The following is a 14,916-nucleotide window of genomic DNA, read 5'->3' as shown; positions in this document are numbered from 1 at the left end:
CCTTACATATCTAAAATAGATCTAATCAACTAATAGATCGTATATTAGAAATAAATTCATTATAAAACCTAAATATCTTTAGTTTACCTTTGATTTTTAAAGCATAGTTCCAAGTTTTTTTTTTTCTTAGCTGAATCTTTGAGAAGGTATTGACCAAGTATTTTTGTGAATGCAAAGCTCTGAATTATTGCTATTCATTGTTTAGAAAGAAAGACAAGAAAAGAAGTTACTGATTATCTACAATTTAAAGTTAACACAACACTTAGGTTAAACCTATGTTGATTTGTATTTTATCATTGTGAAGTTGAATAAAGGGGCAAAAATCTTTCCTATAGTATTTAGAGATTTGCTTGATTAGTTCCAATGTCTGTCGACTATAACTTGGAAACCGTAGTGGGAACTTTCTTTGTTTAGTGCTGTTGTAATGTTTGTTGCCTTAAAGTTTTAAAATACGTATATCATAGGAGATTGAGATTCATGTCCCCCTTGTGGTAATTACTTTTTTTGGCCATTATATTTTTTGAATATTGCTTATTTACCATTTCCTCTCCTTTCTTCCAAAAACTCCTATTATATGTAGGTAAGGAACCTCTCAATCTGTCTTTCATTTTATTTGACAGCTCTTTCATATATCTACCTCTAATTTTTAAACTCCTTGTGTCATGTTCTAGGTAAATTCTGCTGAGATTTAAAAAAAAAAATTAGTGTATGAGCATTTCATATCCTGTATTTCTAATTTGGGAGCCCTGGTGGTGCAATGGTTAAGTGCTCGGCTGCTAATCAAAAGGTCAGCAGTTTGGATCCACCAGCTACTCTTTGCAAATCGTATGGAGCAGTTCTTCTCTGCCCTATAGGGTCACTATGAGTCGACTTGATGGTAACAAAGTTTTTTTTTTTAATTTGTTTTTAAAATATATCTACTTGTTCTTGTTTATTACTATCTGGTTTTGTTTAATCTTTTTTTTTTTTTAATGAATGGAATATTCTCTATTTTGGAGGATCCTAAATGTACTAGTGCTAAAATCATTTCAACATTGCTTTATTATTTTTATTTTATTTAAAATGCTTCTATCCCTGAATTTCAGATTTAATTGGCTGTTTTTCTTCATTTTGTTTTCTAGAACCATGCTTGGTGAATATTTGGAGCTCAGAAAATAATTGTTGAATAAATGACACAGCCATTAGATTCTGGTGCGTCTGTTCTTTCTACTGGCAAATGTAGGTGTTCAACAAACACTTCTCATATGAGTTTTTTTAAATAGGAAAGTAAGGAGTCCCTGGGTGGTTCAAATGGCTAATGTGCTTGACTACTAACCAAAAAGTTGGAAGTTCGAGTCCACCTAGAGGCGCCAAGGAAGAAGGGCCTGGTGATCTACTTCTAAAAAATGACTCCACTGAAAATCTTACGGAGCACAGTTCTACTCTGACTCATGGGGTCGCCTAGAGTTGACATAAACTCTACAGCAATCCATAACAACCGATACATGAAAGTAGCTACAGAAATCATGAAACAGGTCATGGTTCTACCCTTTGTCTATAAAAACTGCATTCTTGTCTATCCAATTAGGAATCAAAAAACCTACCACTATAATTTTCAATGAATATGCTCTATAATGCCTTTGTGAACATTTTGATTATTCTGTTAAGTGTGTTATAAAACAAAAACTAGGTAGATGATAGGATCCAGTGGGAAGAGAATTCTGGTCCAGGTTGGAGACCTTGGAGATAAGAAAGAAGGTAAAAGTTCGAAAGCAAAATTTGGAGGAAAATGATATTGAGCGTGGACTAGAGAATGCACGCTTGTGCCAAGTGTCAGAAGAAGGCCGAGGAAAAGAAGCTCGGAGAGGATAGGCTGACCGAAGAGGGCTGCAGTCTGGTTTAGACCTGGGTAGTATGGTGTGCTTTTTTTTTTGTTTTAGTATGGTGTGCTTAACACACCAAGACCAAGCAAAAAATAGCATAGATATTCGCTCCAGGAATACATGCTTCCAGAAGATAAACCTGTGTACAAATGAAATAGCTTTATCAGCCTTAACAGTCTATTCGTCAGTACTTGCTTCAAGGCGTTTACCTTCCTGAGCCCACCAATCCAAACCTATTATGTCATTAAAAAAAAAAAAAATTCAATTGCCGTTGAGCGGATTCTGATTTATGACGATCCCCTGTGTGTCGGAATAAAACTATGCTCCCTAGGTTTTCAATGGCTGTGACCTTTCAGAATTACATCACCAGGCTTTCTTCAGGAGCACATCTGGGTGGATTTGAACCACTGATCTTTTGGTTCGTAGTTGAGCACTTAACTGTTTGTGCCACCATGATCGTGTTGTGTGCCATCCGGTTGATTCTTCTTCACAGCAACCCTGCATGACAGAGTAGAACTGCCCCATAAGATTTCCTAGACTGTAATCTTTATGGGAGCAGATCGCCTTGGTCTTTTCTCCCTCAAAGCCATTGGTGGGTTGGAATCAATGACCTTTTCTGTTAGCAGCCTAGTGCTTAACCATCACACCACAGGAGTTCCTTAAAAAAAAAATTTTTTTTTTCACCTGAGGTAATATATATATTATGTAATAAACTGTCTGATTTCAATCAGTTTCCTGCTTGTAAGTCTTGCCTCAAAATCACCTAGCCCTGGCCTTAAAACAGCCTGAGAAACATCCCTTTTGGGCCTTCTCTCCATAGATGCCACCAGGCCTAGCATGGTGCTCTGCTTTACTGTAGGAAGCCCCATACATTCAGCTTTGCTTGATCAACAGGATTTTTCTGATAGTCGTTTTGGTGGTTGACGGTAGACCCTTGACTTCATCTCTCCTTTCTGTCTCTCTTGCCCATTTGTTTTCCTCTGTAGAAATGGTACAAGCACTCTGGGTGGGCAGGTCCAGATCATATAACCATAGTCTTCAGGACTTCACTAGTTAAAGAGGACATCATGGCCCGGTACAAGAATCCCTGCATGTTGAGGGTAGAAGGCTTGGGTTGGGGATATCACTTTGCTAGTAACCACTAATTATGTGTAAATGAAAAAAAACCCAGCAACTACTCATGGCAACCCTATGTGTGTCAGAGTACAACTGTGCTCCACAAGGTTTTCAATGGCTGATTTTTCAGAAGCAGAGCACCAGGCCTTTGTCTCAAGGCACCTCTGGGTAGGCTAGAACCTCCAAACTTTCAGATAGCAACTGAGCTCATGAACCATTTGCACCGCCCGGGGACATCAGCTCTGGGTAGCCTAGAGTATTCTCTAATCCTCCACTTTCTCAACTGTAAAGTGAATGTGACAATAATCACTGCCTAGCCCAACATGGAAACCCTGGTGGCATAGTGGTTAAGAGCTATGGCTGCTAACCAAAAGCTTGGCAGTTAGAATCCACCAGGTGCTCCTTGGAGACCCTATGGGGCAGTTCTGCTCTGTTCTATAGGGTCACTATGAGTCGGAATTGAATCGACGGCAATGGGTTTTTAGCCCAACATGCAGTATTGTTGCCAGGGTTAAATGAGATAGTGTAGGTAAGAGCCTTGTGAAACTCAGTCTCTAGACGTGAGCTGTAACCTCCCCTTGGATGCAGTGAAGGTGAGGGAGGAAAAGCAAGCGGCTGAAGTCTGAGGACCAACAGACAGACAGACACTTTCCCATCCAGATTCCTACATGCCTTTGGCCGTGACTCTCCCGCTGTCTGCAGAAGCTCAGTTTCTCAGCAGGCTGGGTACTGAGCTACGTGATTTCACTCCTTTTGCAGCAAGGGTTCCAAGATGGAAATCCTGGTCAGCTGCAGTTGCTGGTCTGGTTGGATTCAGATCCTGCAAGTCGAGATAACCAGTTTTGCAAACTCTGTGGTTATCGTTCTTCTTCTTCTTTTTTTTCTTTTCTTCTCTAAGGCTCATTTACCTGTGCAGGTGGCAGGGTGTTCACAGGATGCCAGTAGTAACACCTTTGAGCCGACTTCACCTCAGGGCCCCAGAAACCCTTCTTGGGCCTGATTCCAGTCATTCCGACAATGTTGCCCACAGATGTGCCAGCTGGAATTCGTACAAAGGGGCTCAATTATGTTAATTCCCATGTTCTGGCTTTGTTTGTTCAAAAGAAAAAAAGAAAAGGAAACTCCTATTCGAGTTGAAAATCACGATGAGGCAGAGTCCAGAGACACTTGGCTTAGCCATCATCTCCGTTTTTGCTGGCTACCCAGACAAGGCAGGATTTTCTCCACCCCCATCCGCTCTTGCTTTTTATTTTCCAAGGGCTGGAAGAGTATTCCAAGAAGACTGCTGTGATGGAGGGTTATCGAGGACTTAAAGAATACCTGCTATCTTGTGAGCGTTCTCCTAACTGTTTTCATTATGATTCATGTCATTACAATATTAATGTGTTTTAATGAGGACAGTTGTCTTCTTGCTGTTTGTGTGTGTCATAAATCCGGAGGAGAAAAATACTGAAACCTAAAAGGGCGTGTGTCTTTACTAATGCGTTTGGAGGCAAACCAAATGGTGCATTTCTTTTCAGATGCCTTCTGCTTAGCTTTCTGATTTTTGGTCCAGGGCTTTCAAAAAACAAATATAATAAAAATAGAATGGCTTCCTTTTGTAAAGGGTTGCTTATGTGTCTCCTCCGAGGGCTGGTTTTATTGTACAAAAGCCGACTCCTGGGCCTGGGTGTAGGGACTCATTAGTCATTAAGGAATTTACTCTTGGCACTAAGGAATAATGTAATGCAGGTTTAATTAAATCGAAAGCTTACAGTTGATGTTAATTTAATGGTACAGTCAACTTTCAATTATCCATGATGCTGAAAGGGGGTGTGGCATGGATAACCAAACTAATGAATGGTCTAGAATACATTATACTTTTCCCTCTAAATTCACCAGGGCTACTACTGCTCCAGTTGTTTCTACAAGTGGCTGATATTAAGATGATCATGAATGTTTCAGGGAAAGGCATGGTAGTAGCCAGTAGTAGTCAGGCAATTGTTGCTGCAGTCTGCATTGTCGTTGCTGTTGTTAGGTGCCTTTGAGTCAGTTCCGACTCGCAGTGACCCTATGTACAACACTGCATTAGGTACAGTATCATGTTAGCTTATTTAAATGTCACAACTACCTGTGAGATAAGTAGTATTAACTACAGTTTATAGATGAGGAAACAGGTGTGGCGTTGAAACAACTTGTCCAATGTCATCTACTGGAAATTACTAGAAAAGGAACTTGATGTTTTTTGGACCATCCCACGTGTCTAGCAGAGGAAAAAGAAAGTGGTTTAATCTCAACTGAACTGCAGTGTCTTCTGTTCTTAAGAGAACAGTCTAAATTCTCTTCTGACTGTATGCCATTTTATTTTTTAAGCAAAACTCTTGCTTGAGATGAAAGGCATAGTTTGGAAGAAAACAGTAAAATGGAGATAAAATTAACACTACTTTGCTCACAAGATAAATAATTGGGGGTAGGGTGGGGCAGAAAGGCCTAGCAACAAGCTAGCAGATAAGGTAGGCCCTGTGGAGGTGAGAATAAATTTTTTTATTAGAGGGTTGATAGAATTTTTGAGAACCACTCTCCCCCCAAAACAAAAAAAAAACATTGCCATCGAGTCAATTCTGACTCATAGTGACCCTATAGGACAGAGTAGACCCCTGGTGGTATACTGGCTAAGTGCTATAGCTGCTAACCGAAAGGTCAGCAGTTCGAATCCACCAGGCGCTCCTTGGAAACTCTATGGGGCAGTTCTACTCTGTCCTGTAGTGTTGCTATGAGTCAGAATAGACTCGATGGCAACAGGTTTAGTTTGGTTTGGTTTTATAGAGCTTCCAAGGAGTGGCTGGAGGATTTGAATTGCCAACCTTTTAGTTAGAAGCCGTAGCTCTTAACCGCTGCACCGCCAGGGCTCCAAGGGCATCTGAAAAGTCGTTTACGCTACTAGCAGTGAAGTTCTCCTATGTAACACACCTTCTTGACTCCAAATCTTCAGTAAAGAGTGCCACATACAAATACCTGGTGGTAGTGTTGTTTCAGGTAGCTGATCAGCTCCCATAGGCTTGTTGCAAGCAGGGGGAAGAGAATCATTCTGGGAGGCCAGCTGAGGGAGGTGTGGGCAAGGGTTGCCTATGAGAATGTAAGTGACTAGAAATTAAAGAACAGGGCATTGCGCTTTTCTCTAGGCATGGAAGAGGGAAGTCAAATTAATTTTATGTAAATCTCAAAGGATGGGGTGAATTCAGCTGACATGTGCCTTATACAGACAGCCAGAGAAAACAACTGGTTACCAGCTAGTTATCAGCTTGCTCTTCAGCCGGCTGATTTAGAGCTATGTAGTTAATCTGTTAACTCATTCTAGAACTGCTATGGGGCTCCTGGACCAGTAGCATGGACACCGCCTGGGATCTTTTTAGAAATGCAAAATTTCAAATCTATTGAACCATCATTTAAACAAACCCCCAGAATATTCCTAGATAATTCACATGCACATGAAAGTCTAAGACATGCTGTCCTGGAACACATTGGTGTTGGGGGTGAAATGATGAGAGGCATGAGTAGATGGTTAGGTTAAGGGCATGGTAGGGGAAGTTGAATTGGGATTTTAAACTGTCAGGTATCACTTAGAGTAACTACACATGATTTAGAGTTGACTTTGGGGTATGCAGTCTATAAATATAATCACCCACATGACTTACAAGCTTGCTGTAGGCTGAGGGGCTGGGCTTACCTGCCCTTTTTCCAGGCCCTGAGATCCTTGCCTTCAGAGTCATGGCCTTTCTCTGGCTGAGCCCTCTTTCAGATTCTACCTTCCCCCACGCTTCTCTCTAGAAGCCTAGACTTCAGGAGGGAATATTTGTTCTCTTTCCTCTTCCTTTTCTTCACTCTTGCATTTTCGTGGTTGCACTTATCATTTAGTTCATGGGTCACCATCATGAGAGAATTCAGGGAGAGAAGAACATCACACAGAGATGTTGGACATGGAATGGTGGCAGCATGACATTGCCTTGCAGTTATCTTGACTTGTTCTTCATTATGGAGAAAGGGAGTATGTTTCTATCAGTGTATCACGTTAGGTAGAGGGGTACTACTGAATGCATTGTGGTGTGTGTGTGTGTTTCTGCTATGTTGTGTTGTGTTTCCCATGATAGGACGCAGGTGAATAACTTTTGGGGTGCCTGATCAGCTCATCATTCTTTTTTGAGGGGTCAAGCTTCATGACGCAGTGGAACAGGCAATTGTGGATTTGTCCGTACTATGTGACCCTCTTCCTTTGACCATAGCTGAGTCAGTCTGACCTCATCTGGAACAATTAGTGACCCCTCTTGGGGGAGCTGCAACTTGGAACAAAGAGTCTCTTTGATTGGGAATGACTACGCTGAATCACATGATATGACTTCTGTGCGTCAAGGGGAGCAGGACAATAGTCAAGGAATAATATCATCTCCTCCAACTAGCTCAGGCTCCTGTCTTTTTCATTCATGAAATATTTATGGAATATTTTCTACATGCTGGCTAGACCCTAGGAACATTTTGCTTTTGCTCTCTGGGAACTTACCGACTAGAGAAAAAGATAGATATTAATCAAGTTGTTACTTAAACAAATGTAAAATGATGGTTGCAATTGATGGTATGAAAGAAAGGTGCACAGTCCTATAAAAACAAAACAAAACCAGTCGCCATTGAGTCGATTCTGACTCATAGCGACGCTATAGGACAGAGGAGAACTGTCCCGTAGGATTCCAAGGAGCAGGTGGTGGATTCTAACTGCCAACCTTTTGGTTTAGCAGCCGAGCTCTTAACCACTGCAACACAGGGCTCCCCAAAATGCTAAGCAATGGTATAATTCCCTCCCTACTCAGGGAGATCAAGGAAGGCTCCCTGGGGGAAGAGACATTGGAACACAGGTCTGAAGAATGAGTAGGAGTTCACTGGATGCATAGGCAGGAGGAGAGGGTGCTTGAGGTAGGGCACAGTGTTTGCAAAGCCCCTGTATTCGAAAGCAGTAAGGCAGGTTGTAAGAGTTGGAAATGGACCAGTGGAGCTGAAGCCCAGGCAGCAAAGAGAGGAGGAGGGAAGAGAATGGAGAAGAAGTTGGCAGAGGACATATTAAAATTTTTTTCTTTCCATAATAGCAGTGAGAAGCCACTGAAGTAATTTAAGCAGGAGATGGTGGCTGGTGGTGATCTGATCAGATTTGTCCCAGAATAAGGGAGGATTAGGAAGAAGTAATGAAATACAAAGAGCGATCTTTGCTGTTTGGTGAGGAAGATTTATGTAGGGGCCAGATGACTTTTAAAGATCAAGGCAAACCGTGTGGTAACTAAAACTGAACCACTCACCTAGGCAGTCTGTTGCTTTAAAAAGCCACTTTAGAATGGACTGGAGATAAAAGGCCACAAGGTGCTATGACAGGCTCCCTGAAAGACACAGGAATAGAATTGTCAGTCAGGGGTAGGTTTTTCAGTGTTAGCAAATCACAAAATATGGGGTGAATTATTATTTTAAAGTAGCCCTGGTGGCACGATGGTTAAGCGCTCATCTACGAGTGGAAAGGCTGGTGATTCAAACCCATCAGTGGGTTCCAGGGAGAAAAGACCTGGTGATCTGCTCCTGTAAAGATCACATCCTAGGAAAGCATACGGGGGCAGTTCTACTCTACCGTATCGGGTCGTTATGAGCCAGAGTCGACTCCACGGCCCACAACATTATTTTTCTTTAAAAATAAAATGGGGAGAGATTTTGTTTGGCAAGGAGAACTGCAACTTCATTTCTCTCTGCAAAAGTCAAGGTTTGATCATTGTTTCATGCCAGTTATTTATGGCTTAGCGACAATCACACCATGCCCTTGGCTCTGGCACTGCCTTTGCTCTATCTCTTGCTGTCCCCTGAATTTATTGATTTCATTAGAAGATAAGAGTGACAAAGATGGCTTATAATATTTCAGAGAAATGTAAAACCATTAGCAGGTCATTGTTGAAGTTAGAGCATGCCCTGATAAGCTCCTTAGGAAACCAGTGGCAGCCAATGATACAGGGATTAATCTGCTTGGAAGGTGTGTGTGTGTGTGTGTGTGTGTGTGTGTGTGTGTATGTGTGTGTGTGTGTGCATGTGTATACAGGCCAGGCACCGAGTGTGCCATGCAGAATTTGTATACGGTAAGCTTCGTCAATGAAGTGATGGATAGGTAGGTTATTGACAAAAACAGTTATTATTATCTTGCCTTTCCTTTTTCTGTCTTCCTTGGTTTGAGTCTCCAGTTCAAAGTGCATCTGTTTGACATTAGGGCTGCATTTGGGTGGGCAGGGGAGGAGGCTCTCTGGGCCTGGCCTCTGCTAACTAGCTGGAGTCACAGACTGTGATTAGAGTGACCATCAGCCGCCCTTGAGAGGTCAACCAGTGACCAGCAGGTAGTGTAGTGTGATATGATGTGGCCATTGCTTCAGAGCTATTGCTGCCTCCTCTACGCAGGAGAAGCAATCAGAGGGTTGATCTCTCCTGATCTTTTCCTCATGCAATAAGAAGGGACATGGGGTGGCTAATTACTGTGTGTTGTTATCATTGTGGAAAGCCTGGAGGCGTAGTGGTTAATTACTGCAGCTATTAACCAAGAGGTTGGGAGTTCAAATCCGCCAGGTGCTCCTTGGAAACTCTATGGGGCAGTTCTACTCTGTGCTATAGGGTCGCTATGAGTCGGAATCGACTTGACGGCAGTGGGTTTGGTTTTTTGGTTGGTTATCATCGTTGTTGGATGCCGTAGAGTGGATTCCGGCTGATAGAGGTCCCATGTAATGGGGTAGATCTGCCCCCATAGGGTTTTCTTGGCTGTAAGCTTCATAGAAGCAGATCACCAGGTCTTTCTCTCATGGGTTCCAACAGCCAACTTTTAGTTAGCAGTATTGTGTCACCAGGGCTCTTTAATTATTGTGTAGAGGGTTGTTACTGTTAACTCTTGAGAAGATCCTTAAAAAAATATTAAAGATATTTTTTAACTTTCGAGATGGTTAATACTTTTCAAGAGGTGTGATGGTTAATTGCATGTGCTAACTTGGTTAGGATAAGGTATCTAATTGTTTGGTGAAACACTAGCCTAGTTGCTGTTATGAAGTAATTAAACCAAACCAGTTGTTTTCTGGTCATTTCCTACTCAGGGTGTGCCCATGTGTGCCAGAGAAGAACTGTGCTCCATAGGGTTTTCAATGGCTAATTTTTTGGAAGTATATCACCAGGTGCCTCAGGGTGGACTTGAACCTCCAATCTTTAAGTTAGCTGCTGAATCTGTTAACTGTTTTCATCACCCAGGGACTCCCATGTAGTTATTAAAAACCCAAAACCCAAACCCATTGCCCTTGAGTCCATTCTAACTCGTAGCAACCCTGTGAAGTGATTATGTGTGATTAAATCAGTTGGCCTTAAGTGAAGCCAATTGATTACCCTCCATAACGTGGGTGGGCCTTATCCAATCAGTTGAAGCTCTTAAAAACAAAGATGGAATTTTCCATAGGGTATATTCTGCTTCCAGACTATAAATAGACATCTTTTTGGAAATACTTCAGTCTTCCTGTAGGTGCCTTAGGGACAGATTTTAGGATTGAAGCCTCTGGGCATCTCCAGCCTGTAACCTGACTTACAGATTTTGGACTTGCCAGCTTTCACAACTGCATGTGCCAGTTCCTTAAAATAAACCCTGCTCTTTCTCTCTCTTTTCATATGTACATGTGCGTATATGGAACTAATTCTCTCTCCCTAGGGAGCCTTGATTAAGCTAAGACAGGTGGTTGGAAAGCAGAGAGATTATTTACGTGAGCCTCCGTTGCCTTGTTTGTCCAGTTTAGTGCTAGCGCGCACAGTAACAGTTAGCTGATACCTGATATGGATGTCTCAGAAGGTCACAGGTTGAGGGCTTTTGAGTCATTATTTGATGCAAAGGTGTGGAGGTGTTACACTCAGAGGAAGGTGAGTGTCTGCTCACGTTTCTGAGTCCAGGGCAAGAAGAAATGGACTCCAAGTACAACCACCAAATGGTCTCACACAGAGGATGGACAAGGATCCATGGAATCCCTTGTGGGCCCCAGATAACCTGCCTAACAGGCTTCCTCCTCACCCGCCTAAAGGTAGGGAGAGGATCACGGGCTCCCTGAAGACCTTCTTTTCTTGAGGGTGTGATTTCATAAAATAGGATTGTTTTAATTATTCAGCTAACCGTTCATGTACTGACATTTTTCAAAGTATGAGCTATAGGATTAAGAAATTGAAACCTGAGAGTAAACCTCTACCCATGCTGGTAAAAAAAAAGCAGTATAAAAAACAAACCCATTGCTGTTGTTGAGTCGATCCCAACTCATAGCAATCCTGTAGGACACAGCAGAAGTGCCCCATAGGGTTTCCAAGGAGCAGCTGGTGGATTTGAACTGCTGACCTTTTGGTTAGCAGCCGAGGTCTTAACCGCTGAATCACCAGGGCTCTGGTAGCACTGTGTCATCTAAAAATCAGCAGAGATACGGAAATATGTGGCTCTAAAAACAAACAAAAAAATCAGATTGCCATCGAGTCAATTCCGTCATCCCACGTGTGCAGAGTAGAACTGCTCCATAGGGTTTTCATAGCTGTGATTGTCAGGCCTGCCTTCTGGGGCACCTTTGGGTGGGTTCGAACCTCGAACCTTTTAGTGAAGTAGCCAAGTTTTTAACTGTTAGCACCTTACGGGCACTCCTATGTGGTTCTAACACTGACCACATTCAGAAAGGGCCTTCAGTGGTTTGCTTAAGTGCTCTCAGACCTCTTCTCTGCTTGCAAACTGGGAATAATAATAACAAGCCTATTTCTCATATATGGTGGCTATGAGACCAAGAAAATACCATCTGCTAAAAGGCACTGAAAAACCTCAAGGGCAGTACAAGCCTGGCTAATTATTAGGCGTATAAGAAGTATAAGGAGAGTGGAGGGATCTAGAATGCTCATCTGTTGTCATAAGCTTTCTATTATTTTATGTTTTCTACTGTGGACATTCTGTTTCTGAGGCCTAAGCAACTCCCATAGGTAAATTGAAGAAAAGGGTCAAATTTTATGCACTAATTTGAAAGCACTGCATAGGAATTTTCTTCCTAATAATACGAGAATATTGCAGTCTTCAGTTTCAAATAGGATGATTTACTGGAGTTGTGTTGCCAGATGACATACAGAATGCAGGTTAAATTTGAATTTCAGATAAACGAAGTAGCACCAACTGAGTGGCCAAAACAATAGAAATGTTTTCTCTTGTAGTTCTGGAGGCTGAAAGTCTTGAATCAAGGTGTTGTCAAGGCTGGTTCCTTCTGGAGGCTCTGAGGGAGAATCATTCCTCAGTCCTAGCTTCTCATGGTTTCCCACATCCTTGGTGTTGCCTAGCTTGTAAATAGATGTGTTTCCAATTTCTGCATCTGTCTTCCCATGGCTGTCTTCTCTGTGTCTTTTCTCCTCTTTTCATGAGGACACCAGTCATATTTGATTAGAGTCCATCCAATTCCAGTGTGATGGACTTCATCTGCAAGAACAATTTCCAAACCAGGCCACATTCAGAGATACTGGAGGTCAGGACATGTATCAACCTATAACAAACAACAAATAATTTTTGAGTATTGTTTTTGTTGTTGTTTGCTGTCGTTAAGTCGGCCCCTGACTCACGGCTATCCCATGTGCAATGGGATAGGGCCATTGTGATCCAAAGGGTTTTCGCTGGCTGATTTCCCAAAGTAGATTGCCAGACCTTTCTTCCTAGTCCATCTTAGTCTGGAAACTCTGCTGAAACCTGTTCAACAATCTAGGAACATGCAAGCCTCCAATGACAGATGGGTGATGGTTGCCCTTGAGGTGCATTGGCCAAGAATGCACCTTAAATATTTCATGGAACATGCTTATACTGAAAAAATTATTTGTCATTTATGGGAAATTCAGAGTTAACTGAGTGTCCTGTATATTTATTTGCCAAATTTGGCAATCCTGTGCTAGAGATATGGACTTAAAGCACACACAAAATCTAACCAAACCCATTGCCATGGGTTCCATTCCAACTCATAGCGACCCTATAGGACAGGGTAGAACTACCCCACAGAGTTTCTAAGGAGTGGCTGGTGGATTCAAACTGCTGACCTTTCAGTTAGCAGTCGATCTCTTAACCACTGCCTCACCAGGGCTCCAAAGGACACACAAGGGAGTGAAATTCCATTCCCACATTAGCATGTTGGCTGAAAGAATGAATGAAAGATATACAAAAGGCTCAATGAGCAGCACAGCAAGGCGGGGCCAGCACTGATGTAAAAAGTAGAATTCTATTCCCAACCTGCCGTGACTGATTGGGCATGGCTGCACAAATCATGATCAATTTCTAGGCCTTCCTTTTCTTGAATGGAGGGTGTGGCTGCCTTATTAATCCAGTACTGCTATAACAGAAATACCACAAGTGGGCAGCTTTAACGAACAGAAATTTATTTTCTCACAGTTTAGGAGGCTAGGAGTCCAAGTTCAGGGCGTCAGCTTCAGGGGAAAGCTTTCCCTTTCTGCCGGCTTTCTGTTTCCCTGTTCCTTGGAGATCTCATGTGGCCTGGCTTCTATTCTCCCCCATCTCTGCTTGCTTGCTTGGTTGCTTGCTCAATCTGCTCTTTTTATATCTCAAAAGACATGGATTTAAGACGTATCCTACACTAATCCTGCCTCATTAACATAACAAAGAAAACCCATTCCCAAATGGGATTATAACCACAGCTCTAGGGGTTAGGATTTACAGCACATATATTTGGGGGACACAGTTCAATCCATCACAGTGGCCCTTATGGCTCTAACTGAATCCTTCAAGTAATCAACCTAAACCCTGAATGAGCTAATGACCTTCCTATGGATATTGCATTTCCTTCCTATGGAAAAACCCTCTGCAAATGTCAGTGGTTCAGTGAGGCCTATAGAAGTCAAGTCCCCAGTCTGAGATTGGTGGGAGCTCATGAGGCTGCTGGGAGGAAATCCAAGGCTGCTTCGGGGGCTCCTGAATCAGCATATCTTTGAATCAGGTGTCCTCACATGGTTTGAACAGATCCCCAAAAGCCCTGTTTGGCATTGTAGGTACGGTGTGATGGTCCGGGGGAGCTTCTGTACCAATTCATTGCCACCTAAGAGGCTCACAGTGAGGCAGCACTGCAGGGAGTCGAGGAACCTGGGTTCTAGTCCCAGCTGCTGTGACTCTGTGCCCTGTGGCTCTGGGCAAAGTACTCTGTATTTTAGTCTCCTTAAAAAAAAAAAAAAAGTGGCACAGTGGTTAAGTACTTGGCTGCTAACCAAAAAGTCAGCAGTTTGAATTCACCAGCCACTCCTTAGAAACCCTATGGGGCAGTTCTACACTGTCCTTTAGGGTTGCTGTGAGTCACAATTGACTTGACAGCAATGGTTTGGTTTTTTTAGTTGTGAAAGTGGCCACTTCAGTGGTGTGAACAGTTAAGTTCTTGGCTACTAAAGAAAAGGTTGGCAGTTCTAGTCCTCCCAGAGATGCCTCAGAAGAAAGGCCTGGTAATATGCTTCTGGATAACAGCCATTGAAAATCCTATGGGGTACAGTTCTATTCTGACATACATGGGGTTACCAGGAGTTGCAATAGATTCTATGGCAACTGTGTTTTTTTTTTTTTTTAGTTGTAAAATGTGGAATTTATATTAACTCACAGACCATTTTTGGCTTTAAACTTCTCTGATTCCATAGTGTGCTCTTGGGTTTCTTTTATCTTTATCTCAGTATTTGTTTCTTAAAGAGCCAGGTCCCAATGCAGGGGTGTATTATCCAATAGATAAGGTAAGCACAGTGTTTACCTTGCTTACCAGATCATCTGTAGTGAATAATTTCACATTTTTTCACCACATCAAATATTCTGCTTCTAGGTATGGCTGGCATCTATCTCTCTCCTAAACCCACTGCACCTTTCTACAGAATCAAAAAAAAAAAA

At 42.3% G+C, this 14,916-nt stretch overlaps 1 long non-coding RNA gene across 1 annotated transcript in view; it reads left to right on the top strand.

The window, feature by feature from the left end:
• Nucleotides 1-14,624, top strand: part of LOC135232927 (uncharacterized) — a 58,081-nt gene extending 43,457 nt beyond the window's left edge. Inside the window, exon 4 of the long non-coding RNA XR_010323548.1 lies at nucleotides 1,122-14,624. This is a non-coding gene — a long non-coding RNA (uncharacterized LOC135232927). The remainder of the gene's footprint in view (nucleotides 1-1,121) is intronic.
• The last annotated feature ends 292 nt before the right edge of the window (nucleotides 14,625-14,916 follow it).

This window comes from Loxodonta africana, chromosome 12 (assembly GCF_030014295.1).
Source record: "Loxodonta africana isolate mLoxAfr1 chromosome 12, mLoxAfr1.hap2, whole genome shotgun sequence".
Classification (NCBI taxonomy): domain Eukaryota; kingdom Metazoa; phylum Chordata; class Mammalia; order Proboscidea; family Elephantidae; genus Loxodonta; species Loxodonta africana.
This window is presented reverse-complemented; position numbering and strand designations above follow the sequence as displayed.